We start from the raw sequence: 16,403 nt of genomic DNA, 5'->3' as shown, positions 1-16,403 counted from the left end.
CAAAACTTAGAAAAAAACTCAACTCGTTATGTTGGCTATATTTTAACAAAACTCTTAAAAAAAAAAAAAAAGAAAAAAGAAAAAAAACTCAGCTTGCTGAATGCAAAAGCTAAAACATCCTCAGGAGGAAGTGATGCATTACAGAGCCCAGGAAGGGCAGACTGGGATTGAAACCACTGTGAATCCAGCACCCCCTCCATCCCCTCATGGAAGGTAGGTGGTGCAGTGGAGTGGGGCTGATCCGCGTTCAAATCCCAGCTACTCCTGCCTCACTGTGGAATGCAGCACGAGTCCTGGCAGCTCTCTCCTCACTGGTAGGCCCAGGTCCCTTGGAACACTGAGTGAGATGCCCACTCTGCAGCCTCTGGGGCAGGCAGGTGCTCAAAAAATGCTTAGCCCCTACTCCGCCTTGCTCATCTCTCATTATTACATCTAATTTCCTCAGGTGGCTCCTCCACGGCACCCCGCACCCCATTTCCCACCTCTGCCAGCATCCTCTGTGGTACCCACCTGAGGCCACCCTGGAAGAGACTGGGTGCCCAGCAGAGGCCCAACAGGTCTGAGCCAGCAAAACCTTGGAAAAGAAAAGAACCCCTCAGGGCTCCAGTGGCTCAGCTGGCCTCATCTTCCAGGGCCTGACTGGACGCTCCAATCAGTCAGGGCGATCAGTGAATGCTCTAATTCTAGGACATTTGCCTTCGTCCCATGGCCCTTGTGGGGAGATTATTGACCTCAGCCCAGGGGTGCAGTCTGTGGGAAGAAATAGAACAGCTGGCTAATGAGTTTTCCTGTAACTGTGCTCAGGGATGGGGCCAACTCAAGGAGGAGGACCGGGTTGACTCATCCAAAGCCTTTGGCGTGGAAGAGCCTGGATAGCCAATTGCTTGATGATTTTGTCCTTTTCACATGCTCAGGCCAGCAAGCCAGTGTGAGCTTGAACTTCAGTCTTGCAAACATGGCGATGGGCCCCTTCAGCCCACCAGGGCTCTCAGAGGCCACGTAGCATCATGGTGCAGTGCCAGCTTTGAGTTCTAAAGCCCTGCCTCTAACTCCTCCACGGCTTCCATGTATGCTTTGTTATTGAGCAAGTCCCTGCCCTCTCTGGGCTTGCCGTTCGCATCTGTAAAATGGAAAAGAGTCCTTTATGCCCTTCTCAAGATCAGAGATGACCTCTGGGTGTGAAGGCAAAATCTGCCTGGGGAACTCTCTTCCTGGCATCTGCCATCACCCCTATCTCCACCCTCCAGGTCCTTAATTTAACTCACTTTTTTTTAACTGACAAAAATTATTAACATAAAATTAACCATTTTAAGTGAATAACTCAATGGCATTTAGTATATTCACAAAATTGTGCAACTACCATCTCTATCCAGTTTCAAAACATTGTCATCAGCCCAAAAGGAAACCTAGTACCCGTCAAACAGTTTCTTGCCGAGCCCCCCACACACACACACACCAATCTGCTTTCTGTCTCTATAGCTTTATCTATTCTAGATATTCCATCTGGATGGAATCATATAATATACGATCTTTTGTGTCTGGCTTCTTTCATTTAGTGTAATATTTTCAAAATTCATCCATGTGGTAGCCTGTGTCAGTGCTTCATTCCATTTTATGCTGAAGAATATTCCACCGTATGTATAAACCACAATTTCTTTCTCCATTCAATGGACATTGGGGTTGTTTCCACCTTTCAGCTATTCTGAGTAGTACTGCTCTAACCGTAAACGTACATGTATTTATTTGTGCACCCATTTTCGGTCCTTTTGGATAAATACCTAGGAATGGAATTGCTGGATCATTTGGTGATTCTATGTTTAGTTTTTTGAGGAACCATCAAACTTTCCCACAGCAGCCAAATCATTTCACCTTCCTACCAGCAATTCAGAAGGGTTCCAATTTTTCCGTATCCTCGCCAACATTGTTATTTTCCTTTTTTGTTTTTATTATTACCATCCTAGTGGGTGTGAAGTGGTATCTTATTATGTTTTTTTTTTTTTTTTACATCTCCTTAACGACCGATGTTCAGCATCTTTTCATGCTGGTCATTTGTATATCTGTGGGAAAATATCCATTCAGTCCTTTGTCCGCTTTTTGTTGGGTTGTCTTACTGTTGTTGAGTTGTAAGAGTTTTTTAATATATTTTAGATGCCAAACGTTTACCAAACATATGATTTACAAATATTTTCTCCCATTTTGTAGGCTTTTTCACTTTCTTGATCATGTCCTTTGATGCACAAAAGTTAATTTTAATGAAGTCCAATTTCTCTATTTTTTTCTTTTGTCACCTGTGCTTTTAGGGTCATATTTAAGGAACCACTGCCAAATTCAAAGTCATGAAGTTTTGCCTTGTGTTTTCTTCTAAGAATTGTATGGTTTTAGCTTTTATATTTAGGTTATTGGTGTCTCAGTTCATTCTTTTTTTAAATCATCATGGTTTTTTTGTTTGGTTGGTTGGTTTTTTTTAAGGGGAACAGGACTTTATTGGGGAACAGTGTGTACTTCCAGGCCTTTTTTCCAAGTCAAGTTGTTGTCCTTTCAGTCTTAGTTGTGGAGGTGCCGTTCAGCTTCAAGTTGTTGTCCTTTTAGTCTTAGATGTGGAGGGCGCAGCTCTGCTCCAGGTCCAGTTGCCGTTTTCTAGTTGCAGGGGGCACAGCCCACCATTCCTTGCGGGAGTCGAACCGGCAACCTTGTGGTTGAGAGGACGCGCTCCAACCAACTGAGCCATCTGGGAGGCAGCTCAGCTCAAGGTGCCGTGTTCAATCTTAGTTGCAGGGGGCAGAGCCCACCATCCCTTGCGGGACTCGAGGAGTTGAACCGGCAACCTTGTGGTTGAGAGCCCACTGGCCCATGTGGGAATCGAACCGGCAGCCTTCGAAGTTAGGTGCATGGAGCTCCAACCGCCTGAGCTACCGGGCCGGCCCCAGTTCATTCTTAAAGGAAAAAGAAACCTACCTGAGCACAGAGTGGACTTCCTTTTTGGTCTCTCTGAGTTTGGCTGGGAAGCAGCTACTTTAAACCCAAAGAACCTTTTATTTAGTACATATTTTCCAGATGCTTTCTATTATCACCTGATACCTGCAGCATGTTATTGTATTCTGACCACTGGAATCCCACAGTGAAGGATCGGATTACTAAACAGTTTTGACATCGACCTTCACTAACACCTGCTCTGTCTGAATACTTCACTCCTGAGGGTGAACCACACTTCTTCCTTGCTGGGCCTCGGTTTCCCCAAAGGTAAAATAAGATTTTGGCTGAGGTGCCTGCGAGTATGGCTCTTGTTAAGTGCTGCTGAGGTGTCATGCTCACCACGGTGCTACTCCCCAAATTTTGACCACCTAACGGGTTGTTTTTAATTTCTTTAGCAGGAGAACTTTTCATGGGCAGACCCTTGGGCAGCAGTCTGGGTTGTAAACAGGTAAAAGTGGAGCTTCTCTGAGTAGAGCAGGAGAGGGGGGCCTCCCCATGGTGCCCTCTCCCTGGGGTCTTTGAGGGCAATGCCCAGGTATCCAGGAAAGGCTGTGGGGGGAGTCCGTCTTTGGAATGCACCCCCCCCCCCCCCCGCCAACGCCTGGGCGCTGGAGTGCTCTGGCTTACTCCTACATGATCTTCACCCTCAGGTGTGAAGTATTCAGGCAGAGCAGTGTTAGTGAAGGTCGATGTCATAATTGCTTAGTAATCCGATCCTTCATTGTGGGATTCCAGTGGTCAGAATACAATAACACGCTGTAGGTATCAGGTGATAACAGAAAGCCTCTGGAAAACATTAATATGTGCTAAACAAAGCCTAATGAGAATGGGGGCCAGTGAGAAGAAACAGGACCCTGTCCCACCATGATTCTAGGAGGGGATGTTCCCAGCAGGAGGTTTCCCATCCAGGCCCCAGCAGGAAAAAGCACGCTCCAATGGAGTCACTGCCTAGAGTTTAATGGGGCAGGGTTAAGGGGAACCCAGAGGGGATGGTGAGCTGCCCCCCACCTCTGGAGAGGCAATGGGAAAGCCACCTGTCGTGCGGGAGACCCTGCTTGCTGCGCCATTTGTCGTGCGGGGAGGCCTGCGGGGTCTCTGCTCCCACTCCCCACACAAGAACGCAGGATATGGCCAGGCCAAAAAGGAACACCCACGGAGCCATAGGTAGGGGAGTCATACCATTATAGTCTCTCTGGCGGCACTATACTCTCACTGGAGGCTGGATCCACACTGTCCGCAAACCACCATCCACGCTTGCCAGCCCAGCCGCCATCTTCTTGCTAGCCCCATTCTCTCTTCTCTCTTCTTTCCTCTTCCTCTCTGCTACTCTCCTCCGTAGCCGCAGCAGTTATATTGGCGGCTAATTGGCTAACTGGCTACAGCTGACGGCCAATCAGCCACAGCTGACGGCCATCTACTACCCGAGCCAGCACTCCTCCACGTGAGGCCGAGAGCCTGGAAACTACTTTCTGGGGCTCTGCCCCCACACCACCACACCCCAGATATATTTGCAGGAAAAGTGTGTCCCTCCGTGGGATGGCGCAGCTACTGCCCAACTGGACCCAGCTGGGCAGTTGTCTCTCCGGCCTGCTCACGCATCTCCTCCCCACATCTCCTGTAGCCAAACCCAACCAGAATCCAGAGAGCAGGGACCTGGAGAGGCAGGGATACAGGGCAGTGTGGAGAAGGGTGGCAAATGGATCCGGAGCAAATGTTGGACATCTAGCACCTGCCCCTTGGTCTCTCATGCTTTGAGCTTCTCACAAGGGAGTTTTCAATGGTGAGTGTTCCAGAAAGTTCCATTTCAGTAAGAATGCTTGGTCTGGGGAAGGTCCTCGAAGTAACTTCAGGTGACTACTACTTCCCAATGTAGTTGTAGTAACATAGGTGGGAGCATGCAATGCTCTCTGCCTTTATAAATGCAGTAAGAATTACACCGGATTTGGAATGAATCTGGCTCGTAAAGATATCTGAGGGAAGCTTAGTGACGTCTTTCTATGGAGAGCTAGCTGACTTACATCCCCTAGGGGAAAGAAAATTCCCTGGAGTCATGGGTTGGTGCCAGTACAAAAAATAAAAACAAAGGGCTCCCATGTCCATTATCTCGTTTTGATCCTTCCAACAACCTGGGCAAGTGGGTGGGCAGATGAGTAATGACCTACTTTTAGCAGATAAGAAAATTCGCCCAAAGACACACAGCAAGTTAGCATCTAAGACATGGCTTTTTTCTTTCTAGCATTTATTGTTATCCAACAATGCATTATAGATCTACCAGATGATTTCTAGGCCCTTTCCCCCTTAGAATGTAAGCAAGGTGAGGGCAAGGGCTTGGCCTCGTCCCTTTACTAAGAGGTAGTAGAATATGGTGGTCAAGTACTTGGACACTGAACCAGATTCTCTGGGTTTACTCTTTACTAGCTCTGCGACCTCTCCGTGCCTCAGTGTTCTTGTCTGTAAAATGGGGATAATAGTGGTACTTAGCAAATAGGCTTGTTCTAAGAATTAAATAAGCTCATATATGGAAAGTGCCTGGCACCTACTGGATGATCAGTCAGTATTTGTTGAATGAATGAAAGCCAGAGCCTTGTCACGGGAATAATGACTGCACACACCATACTTTGTTTGGTTGGTCGTGGAAGTGGGAATTGTCTTGGCATCCACATCCAAAAACCCCTGCACTTGGCATACGGAGGACTGGACCTGCTAGCCCTCTGCGTCAGTCTCTCCCCGCCCTGCCCCCTCTTCCTTCCTTTCCCCAGTTCTTTGAGCTCCGTGCCAAGTTCTTAGTTAGGCGCTAGCAAAGATATACAATTAACTAGACACTTTCTCCACCTTCAAGGAGTTTGCAGCATTGCCTCTTGGCCTCTGGTGGGGAAACCCTGTGCTGAGCACTTAATGGGTGAATAACAGACAACGGACTGGGGAAGACAGTGGAGGTACGGGAGATACAGGTGGAGGAGAGGGAGGAACCGTGATCAATCCTGTGCCCTCTGCTCCTCTGTCAGCCTGAAGACCCCCATCATCGGTGCCCTTGGAGAGTCCCCCAGTGCCAGGACCACAGCCCAGAGCCTCAGCTGGAACTAAGTGCTCAGTCAAGGTAAGTCGAAGTACGTTGGACCCCCATCTAGATCCAGGGCCAGGAAGCCAAAGCTACAGATTTCCTGGTGTGTGCCAGGCCCCCTTTCTATGAAGCAAAGTGCCAACTATGAAAAGGCCAAAGAGCGCGCCCTTCCCAGCCTACGAGAACTCCTGCTATCCACCACTCAACAGCCACTTGCTCCACGCTTTAGTGGGCAACCATAGGGGCAGGTCGTGTGCTGGGTCCTACTGCTTCGGAGGCTAGTCAGGATGGTGGGGGGTATGTGGGTGGGTGTGGTCTTCTCTCCTTGCTTAAAATAGAAGTGTGGCCTTGTCCAATTGGATACTAAGTATTGACTTCTAGAACATTCTTAGAATGCAGAAACCTCCCAAGTGGAAAGAGTTGCATGCTTTGAGCCTCAATTCTGACCTTAGGCAAGTCACTTAACTTCCATGAGCCCCCATTTCTTCACTATCAGATTGGAATAATAATAATAATAGCTAATCTCACAGAATTATGAAATGATCAAGTGGGATTATGGACTTGGAAATGTTTTTTTAAAATTTTAATCATCATCAACTAATAATATTGAACATCTTTTCAGGTGCTTGTTTGTCACCTGCATATCCTCAAGTGAAGTCTCTGTTTAGATCATTTGCCTATTTTTTAACAATAGGCAGTTTGTTTTCTTATGGAATTTTGAGAGTTCTTTATTCCAGATACAAAGCTATCGTGGGATAGCTGCTTTGTAAATGTTTTTTTCTTGGTCTGTAGCTTATCTTGAAAATGCTTTTAAGTAGTAGATGCTACCTACATGTTAAGGGTCTCCCTGAATGACTCAGAATGGAGACCTCAAGAAATTGCACGCCCATCCACTTATGCGTGTCTCCTGGGCTGCCTCCCTCCAGCCCAGGCTCCTCTGACTGAGCAAGGTCAAGGGTTGGAGTTACGAGTTTTGATAACTTGGCTCAGGGCTGGTGGTGGGAGGGGAGAGAACAGTCAGAATAGACTTCTCAGGCCTCGGTGCTCCTCAGGCCGTTTCTGCAGGTGCCTGCAGGGTCGTGTGTTCAGCAGCCTGATCCCGGGCTCTCCATGGGAGGGGGGGGGGGCAGGCTAGGCCCAAACCTCTAGGGTATTCAGCCCCTGGAGCCCTCTGCCCTGGAGAAGAACAGCTGACACAAGCCTGAGGCTTCCGGCCCTCCCACCAGCCTTGGGCCCAGAGCAGCCCCTCGCCAGGCAGTGCCCATGCCAGGTTCCTGCCTCAGTTCCTTGGGGGAATCTCTTTAGAAGCCCAAAGGTCATCAAAGGTCATCTTTCTTTCCTCTCTCCTCTCCCTCCCATCTTTCAGACAACTCTGAGGTGGCTTTCCATAGAAAGAAGCAAAGGGGGAAATTCTGTAGGGAACTACTGTTGGGGGTGGTCAAGAAAATTGTAAGAATGAAAAGTTGAGCCAACTTAAACATCTATCCATAGGGGATTAGTTAATAATGTGACATATGAATAAAGGTGCAATGGATATTTTTAAAACTAACAATGTAAATTCTTATTTGTTGGCACAGAGCAAGGCCCACAGCACACTGTTTTTTTGTGGTTTTGTTTTGTTTTTTGGGTGTTTTTTACGGGTTATAGAACAGCTCCAGCCTGTTTTGTAAATAGGTGTACCTAGAGCTTGTCTGAAAGGATGCGTAGCTAGGCGATCACACCTGTTCGTCCTGGGTGGTAGGATTTCAGGACTGTGTTGTTGTTCTTGTTAAATCTTTAAATTTATGTTGCCTGAAGGTTTTTCAATGAGAAGGACTATTTTAAGGATCTGAAATTATTTTTTTTTAGGAAAGAAAGGAAACAAATGTCAGTGGATGTATCTTAAGAGACTCTCTTTGGTTTTCCAGCCCAGGGTGGTAATTAAAGGCTCCTTCCTGGCGTGTTCCAAAAACTACAGTCACAGATGTTGTTTGCCACCTTGGAGGAAGAGGGGTTCAGTGCCCTCCCGGGAGGGGTGCAGGATGAAACTTTGGCAGGTGGAGGAAAAGTCACAGTATGCTCCTTGAAGACCAAACATAAACACGGAGTCTGGGCCAAGAAATAGCCCCTGGCCCCAGAGACCCCTGGAATTCTACAGGGTCATGTCAGGGAGGGGACAGCCTGCCAGGTCACTGCTGGAAGCTTCCTCATAGGCTCCGAAATGGAAGGTGGGGCCTAGGACAGGTTTTTCTGAACCTAAGGCTCTGGAATTTAGGGAAGAGACAAGCTGGCACCTGGACAAGGAGTTCTCCAAACTCAGCCCAGCTTTAAAATTCTCTGATTCCAAGCCAACTGGAGATTTCCTAATTAATTGTGAATTCTATGGGATCCCAGAAATATAGTAGTCAGATTTATGGAAGACAAATTTCCCCAGCTGCATTTCTTTCTTTTTCATACTGTATTTAGACTTAATATCTCAATTCGATTTTATTTGGCACTAAAGTGCTGTTTTCATTTTATTATCTCAAAAATACCTCAAAAATCTTCAACTTTTCATCTCCCCACCAACACCACCCAACATCGTTCCTCTTCATCAAGAAGTATTTATTCTTATTTTTCCAAAGGAGAAAGTCTCTTTACTTGCCATGAATCTCCCAAGGTTAAAATGTCTGAAAAGCTCAGTATTTAAACCCCAACTCAGCTGGGTAATCTCTTTTTCCATCCATTCATCTATCCATCCATCCATCCATCCATCCATCCATCCATCCATCCATCTGCTCATCCATCCATCCATCCATCCGTCCATCCATCCATCCATCCATCCATCCACTCATCCATCTATCCATCCATCCATCCATCCATCCATCCATCCATCCATTCATTCATCTGCTCATCCATCCATCCATCCATCCATTCATCTGCCCATCCATCCATCCATCCATCCATCCATCCACTCATCCTCCATCCATCCATTCACTCTCCCATCCACCCACTCAGCACATATCTATGGTGCTCCCTCTGGGGCCAGGGGCTGGGCTGGAGCAAATCTTGGCCTTCTTCTCCTCATTCTCCTGCACTCTGTGAGGACAGCATGTCCCCCACAGAGTCATCTCACAGCGGGAACATCGTGCAGGACATACAGAGCTATCTTTCAACACCTCCCTCACTTCCTTATCGGAGATGATAATGCTGTCTATCGCCCAGGTTGTTACACAGGTGAGGTGATAATAATAGTGTACCAAAAGGCCCTGTATGATTATTAGAGCCTAGGCACTCAAGGATGACAGCGGAGAGTTTTAAATTCCCTGGCAGCAGACACTGTCTGATTCACTTCTGCACTGAGTAGGTGCCCAGTAGCTGCTCCTACATGGAGCCTTGTCCATGCCCTGCTCCTGAGGTACATGGTGTTAGGAAAAGGCTACACATGACTGTGGACTCTGGGTGTGATTTGTGCTTCTGCTTTTCAGAGGGCTCAACGAAGAGAAGATTCTGTAGACTACCCCCACACCTCCAGAAAAGAAAATGCTTAGGAAAGTCAGGCAGATGAGAAAAACTGGGAGCAATCGTACTGAACCAGGACATAAAACAACAAGTTTTTAGGAAATAACTACTGTGTGGAGGGATTCAGTTTTGGATTTTACTGAAGAGCCCTCAGACCTGATCATCAGCGTTGGTTTCCTTCGCTGTCTTCGCACTTGCTTTTTCTTTCTTTACTATCCCCTTTCCTCTTCCTCTCCTGGTTCTGGGCCAAATAGCATCTACCAAGAGTCTAAAATTAGCTCCAGGGGTCAGTTTCTGGGAACTTCAAGTCCCCCCAGACCCTGGGGACTTTCTGACCCATATGAGCACGCAGAGACACACACAAACACACACACAGAGACACACACAGACACACACAAGCTCACCCTCACAGAGGCCAAGGATATTTACAGCTGCCTTCATCAGGAGCCACTGGATTCCCAAAGACGATCCTTGAGCACAAAACCTTCCCTGAATTCCCAGCGGAATTGTGACATCAACTCTCTAATTCAGGGATACTTTTTTTAAAAAACCCTTTTTGTAGTGATACTATAATCAATAGGCATTTATAAATAACCAGTGATGTACTGTTACCAGGACCTCAATGTTTGTTTGTTTGTTTTTAAATGAGTCAGTCAGTCTGCATGCACTGGCCCAAAGAAATGCACAAGAGGAGTTTGCAGTACAGAAAGTAAAACAGTATAATACTGAACTGGCCAATACAGAGCCAAGGAGCTTATTGTCTAAAGCCCCGATTCCCCAGTGGTGTGTAGGTTACAGATCACAAGACACCGTGGGTTTTGGGTTAGGATCGTGCTGGTTGCTAATTAGTTGGAGGTGAGATAAGGGTAATAAATCATGTCTTCAGATCTTCAGGACAGTTCTTAAGTCTGTTTCAGCGTCCCTCGGTCTGGTCTCAGGGGAAAGTAGCCGGGGGTCTCTCCACCTTAGGGCTCAGGAGCTGGAAACATAACTTAGGTCAAGATGTCACATTTAGTTGCCGGAGGTCTCACTGTGACCATGAGTCAGATCCGGGCTACTCTCTTCTGCTGCTTCACGGCTTCCTGATTATCCCGGGGAAAGGCTAGGTCTGTGTGTGTGTTGAGGTGATTTCTAGAGCTAGAATTTAAAGCTAAATTTAATCAAAGTCATAGGGATCCTCAGTTTCAGTACCGAGTTGGGGGAATGGCAAAAGCAATTGGCCAGGGATATGGGCAACAAGGGGGTGCATTGAATGTAGAGGATTTAAAAACAATAACGAAAACTGAGCAGAAATCAGTCTGCTTTTATGACCCCCCTGTGCTGGCCGGTATCCATGCTGTCCATCATAAACACGCCTCCCTGCCAAGGGGACCGCGCCCCCCACACCATGTGCTGTGATGCCTCTGTAAATAGCAGGAGTAATAATACCACAGAAACATGGAAAACGTGTCCGTGTTTTACAGAATGAAATCAGAGGGAAGGCAAATCTGACACACACTACAATGTGATTGAACCTTGAGGACAGTATGCTAAATGAAATAAGCCAGTCGGAAAAGGACAAATCGTGTCTGATTCCCCCTTATATGAGGGCCTGAAGTGGTCAAATTCACAGAGACAGGAAGTAGAATGGGGGATCCCAGGGACTGGGGGAGGGGGAATGGGGAATTAGTGTTTAATGAGTGTAGAGTTTCAGTTTTGCAAGCTGAAAACAGTTCTATAGATGGATGGCGGTGATGGCTGCAAATAATATGAATTCACTAATGCCACCGAACTGTACACTCAAAAATGGTTAAAATGGTCAATTTGATGTGTATTTTACCATCATAAAAAAAAAAGTCAGGTGCCATCCCAGCACAGACAGGAGCGCACTGAGGCCACGATGGGCCCAGATAGACCTGGCCTTTCCCCATCATGTAACCTTGAGCAAGTCACACCGATGTTGGCAGCCTCAGTTTTCCACTCTGTGACATTGGACTGGTAATTGCTACTACATCACAGGAGGCAAGGGGATTTAAACAAACCAGGTAACAAGTCCATCCAGGTAATCCAATGGCGAGAATTTAAGAGTTTGTTGGATAGGTGTAGGAAAGTGCTGCCAGGCCAGTGCAACCCCAGGTGTCAGCTCCAAGCAGAGGTTGGGAGGGCTGAGGAGTGTGCTCAGTGAAGGGTGGGGCTGATGGAGGAAGGAGACTGGAAGAGACAGGCCAACAGCAGGCCCCCAGCCTCGGTGGTGGTGTGGCCCTCGCACACGCTTTGGCTTAGGAGTGGGGAAGATGCAGTGACTTCCCTCTGAGGACTCAGATTCCACCCACAGGGCTTTTCTGAGTCATGCTGCATCCACTCAGAGCCCCCGCTTCTCCACACCCCTCATCTCCCCTAATCGCAGAGTCCTGGGATCAGACCCTCCCCTCTCCACACTCAAGGCCCTGGGCCCCGACCAGCCACCTCCTCTGTGCTCCCCCTCCCCCCAGGCCCACCCTGGAAAAAATCCACCTCTTACCTCCCCAAGGCTAGTATAAATATTCCAACATGACACACTCAGAGTGATTGTTGGTTTTGTTAGCTGTGCTCATGGTCTGTCGCTTTAGTTTTTAAAGTCTGTTAGATATTCGTTCTGAATATTTATAGATCAAAGGATATGATGCCTGAGACTTCCTTTAAAACATACCAGCAAAAATCAATAAATACGAAATGAAGAAGGTGAGGAGAGAAGATGGTGTTGGTGATCATTGGACCTGGGTGACAGGTACTTGAGGATTCGTTTGTACTGTTCTCTTTACTTTTATAGATTTGGAACTTTCCACAATAAAAAAAAGTAAAAACAATGCAAATAGGAGCACAGCCCTGCTGAGGCCTTCAGGGCTCCCTGCTGCCCTCAGGACGAAGCCCAAACACTTTGAGAGAGGGAGGAACAAGGTGGGTATAGCTCACCAACACTGCAGAATCCCTGGCTGGTGTTGATAATAAAAAGCAAACAGACTTGTCCATTTATCATTGGTTTAAAACCCCCGACACACAGTGCAACCCCTTCCTGCCTGGACCAGGGTGGACAGCTCCCACTGCCCCCTCCCCTGAATCCCAGCCCATCTTTGCCCTGGCACCAGACCCCATCCTTTCTCTGACAATCCTGACTGGCCTGTGTTCCCAGGAGAACTGTCGCCATTTTTCTTGCCTCGGTGCCTTTTCCTCTGATGGGAGAATCTTTCTCACAGTTTTTCACCTGCTAACTCCTGCTTTTCCTGAGAATTTGTTTTTGGTACCACCTCCTCCAGGAAGCCCTCCCTGACCTCCCCTGTCATGTGTTGTCTCTATTGCTGTCCTGCTTCCACTCTGCTGGCAGGGCCCATCTCTGCTCCTGATGGGAGGGTGGGGACCAGGTCATCTTGTTCACTGTTACATGTCTGGGCCTGGCACACAGAAGGGACTCGATAAATATCTGTTGAATAAATACATGAAATTTTGTTCCTATTTCCATTGCAATATGAAGCAGACCCACCACACTGTCTCCTTGCCTGCCATGGCAATAAACACTTGCTAACTGTTCAAGAGCAGCTTTAAACCTAATACTCAACTTTAGGAAGAGGACTCGCAATCTAGCCTATCCCAGAAGCCTCAAACACCCAGTGTGCAAACCCTTCCCTGCCCCTCACCTTGAAGAGTTCATTTGAGGGTCTCAAAAGTCTGCAGCGGCAGCACTTCCAAGGCCCCCATCTGTACCTCGTCGGGACATGAGAATCACCTGGAGACCTGGGCCTCCCCCAGACCAACTCAGTCAGCCTCTGGGCCAGGCGGGCCCAGGTGCCGGGTGTTCAGAGCTCCTCACGTGACTCCAGTGTGCAGCCAGGGCTAAGAACCATTGGCTTAAGTCAGAAACCACGCCTGTGGGGAAGGGCCGAATGCTGGAAACACCTGCCACCTGCTGAGGGCATTTAAGGCTGATGGGGGCTGGAGGCTAAGGCTCCCTGCCAGGTGAGTGACACAGCAGGTGCTGGGGGCTTCTGGTCTGATCGTGTCTCCCCAGCCCTCTCTCTAGGGATTGCTCAGACACCTTGCTCTTGTTCAGGTAATGACCACGAAGCTGTTTGGGACCCTGGCGATGAGGGGGGCGGTCTTGCCTCCCCACCGGCCCTCCCCCACACACACACACCCACAACCAGTGGCTTGCCAGGAGGAATGGCTCTCAGATGGTGCCTGGGTCTCTCCTTGTTGAATCAGCCTTGGTTTACAGAACTGTGCTGCTCAGGGGCTCTTTGATTGTTTCCGGGATGGGTAAGGAGGATGTGACAGATGTTGGGTGTCCGTTTACGCCTCACAGCACAGATAGAAGTTTGCAGGGTGTGTGGGCCGTGTGTGACCACACAGCAGCCTGTGGATCTGTGTGCCCTGCACCTTTGCTTGTGTTCCTCTCCTTGAAATATCCCTCAGGACATTGTCTCCTGTGGGAATTGTCCACCTGACTCTGCCCCCTCCCACAAAGCCTTCCCAAGCCTTGGAGGTGGGATCACCTGGTCTCCTGCCTCCTCCTTTGCTGTGACACCTGCCTCCCCTCTGGGCCAGTGTGAGCCAAGGAGGGAGGCATCCCTGCATCAAACGTGGTGTCTGTGCGTGTCTTGTCCATGTTGGCAAAGCCCTGTGGGAGCCAACAAATGCCAAGGTGGAGTCTTGTTCCCACACTGGGGTCCCACCCCAGCCCTGGCAGGGCATGCTTGCTGAGGGGTGCACCTTGGAGCAGAGGTCAGCTCAGTCCTTTCTGGGGAATAAGCCTCACTCGCTCAAAAAAAATCCCACTTTAGCTTGAAACAAATCCCACTTTGAAGAAGTGTCTCTTAGTGATGTAGATCCGAACACACTGACATGGAAATCTGTCCCTGGCACAGGCAAAGTGGAGAGGCAGGTCCCCAAGCCGTGTACCCAGATCCCCTCCTGTAATGAGCCCCAGGGTGCACGCGGAGCCTGGGGGCCTGCAGGGGTGCTGTGACTGTTTAAAAGTTAACTTGGGGGAGGAGTGGTGTTATTGCAAGTTAATTCTCAACACGTTGCTGCAGTGTGTTAATTTAAAATCAGAAAAGACTGCTTTAGAGAAGCCAACTCTTGGATGATGAGATATAGATCTTAATTTAACACAGTTCTCCGTTCACGAAAGATGCTCACAGTCAAAGATGGGCTACATCAAGAAAAGCATAGAAAACCCCAAAATGGCCTGTAATGCCCTAACCAGTGAAAGTGACTCAGGACCGTTAACAAGTTTCAGCCAGGGTCCCTTAGCTAGGCTTCTGCCACCTCACAGCCAGGCCGGGGGTCTCAGTGTGTGGGGAGCAGAAGAGCTGGCCTGAGGCCGGGGAGGTGTCCTGCAACATTGGTCTCTCCTCTTTCTAATGTGTTGGGAGAGGTAAAGCGCGTAAGTTGGTGACATTTGCCTACATAACCAGGGTGGCTTTCTCTGGGGCTCAAACTCAGAGAAGCTGCGGGTGCAGAATGACGGTAGCCGGCTCTCCTGGACGCTACAAATAGCAGTGTGAGGGGAAGGAAGCACACTTAGAGCTGTGACTAGAAAAGTCTGTGAAAGCCAGAAGGATTTGCTTTGCAGCTGGCTTTGCAGAATGTCCCCCAATGAAGTGGTTTGGCCAAGCCCGTGACTTTCAAACTGCTCCCTCAAGGCACCTCAGGGATGGGGAGGACCTCCACTGATCTGCAGCTGAGCTTTCTCTGCTTATGCCATCTCATACTAGCCTTTCACTTGTATTTGATTTAAAAGGAAGTGGCAGCCGTCTGAACCCCTGGATCCACTTCCAAGGTTCCTTATGGCCATACCTTCTGGGATGTGGCAGAAGGATGAATAGTTCCCATGGCAAGGGTCCTAGAACAAGGCACTATCTCCAGAAGCAAAAGCATTTTATCTGCTTGTACTAAACTGGCCTCTTACTTATGCACATTCAGCGAGTCTCGTGAGCTGGGCTGGTTTTGCCACTTACAGTGGGTGAGACAGCAATGAGGTGGCAGCATAGAGCACTGGAGAGGTGGCCTCCGCAGTTTCCATGGCTTAAAACACGCGCTTTCCTTGTTTCCAACATCTCTCCCCATGTGTTAGTGGCTTGGTGGTCTCCTAATCAGACCTTCTCACGTGTGGGCTGCAAAGCTTAGTGACGCACAGCGTGGAGGCGGGAATCAGACAGATCTGGGCAGAAGTCCTGGCTCTGATGTGTGACAGCTGTGGGAACTCGGGGCCTCTGACGTCTGGGATGGTTTCCCCACCTGCAAAAAGGGATTATCTCAACCTTCCTGTTAATGTTGCTTCATTTAATCCTAAGTGTCCGACGGTCCTGGCGTGGAATCATTGTGTTTTGGTCTATCGCTCCCTGCAATAGTCCCCTAATACTAGTCTACTCCAGGCTTATAAGATGCTATATGTCTTAACCTCTTGGAGATGGAGGATATAGCTTCTCATTCAACCCAAACCTCGGATCCCAACTGATAATCCTCTTGAAACTGCTTATTACAGCCTCTTCTGAGATGGTGTTTTAAAGGATGTCATAATTCACAGCAGTGATTTACCTTTTGCTCATTAAAAGCCACTCTTCCTTACAGGGCAGAATTTGAGTTTACTTAAAAGTAGGTGAAAAGATAGCACATGGTTGCTCTCTGGTCTGACATTGCAAGGCTGAGATTGTCCTGTGATGTAGGTCTCTCCTCTTTCTGATGTGTTGTGGGAGGTAAAGCTTCCCCCAGCTTGAATTTTTAATTGAACTAATCTAAAGCCTAAGATTATTTTAAGCCAGCTTCTGTGAGGTGCCTCCCCTGCTTTAAATACACAACAGCTGAAGGACTGTGGGTGTCACTGAGGCCCCTCTACATGGGGGTGGGGTGGCGATGGAGAAGTGGCTGACATGAC

This window comes from Rhinolophus sinicus, chromosome 5, assembly GCF_057876585.1.
Source record: "Rhinolophus sinicus isolate RSI-liver-muscle chromosome 5, RSI-T2T, whole genome shotgun sequence".
Classification (NCBI taxonomy): Eukaryota; Metazoa; Chordata; class Mammalia; order Chiroptera; family Rhinolophidae; genus Rhinolophus; species Rhinolophus sinicus.
This window is presented reverse-complemented; position numbering follows the sequence as displayed.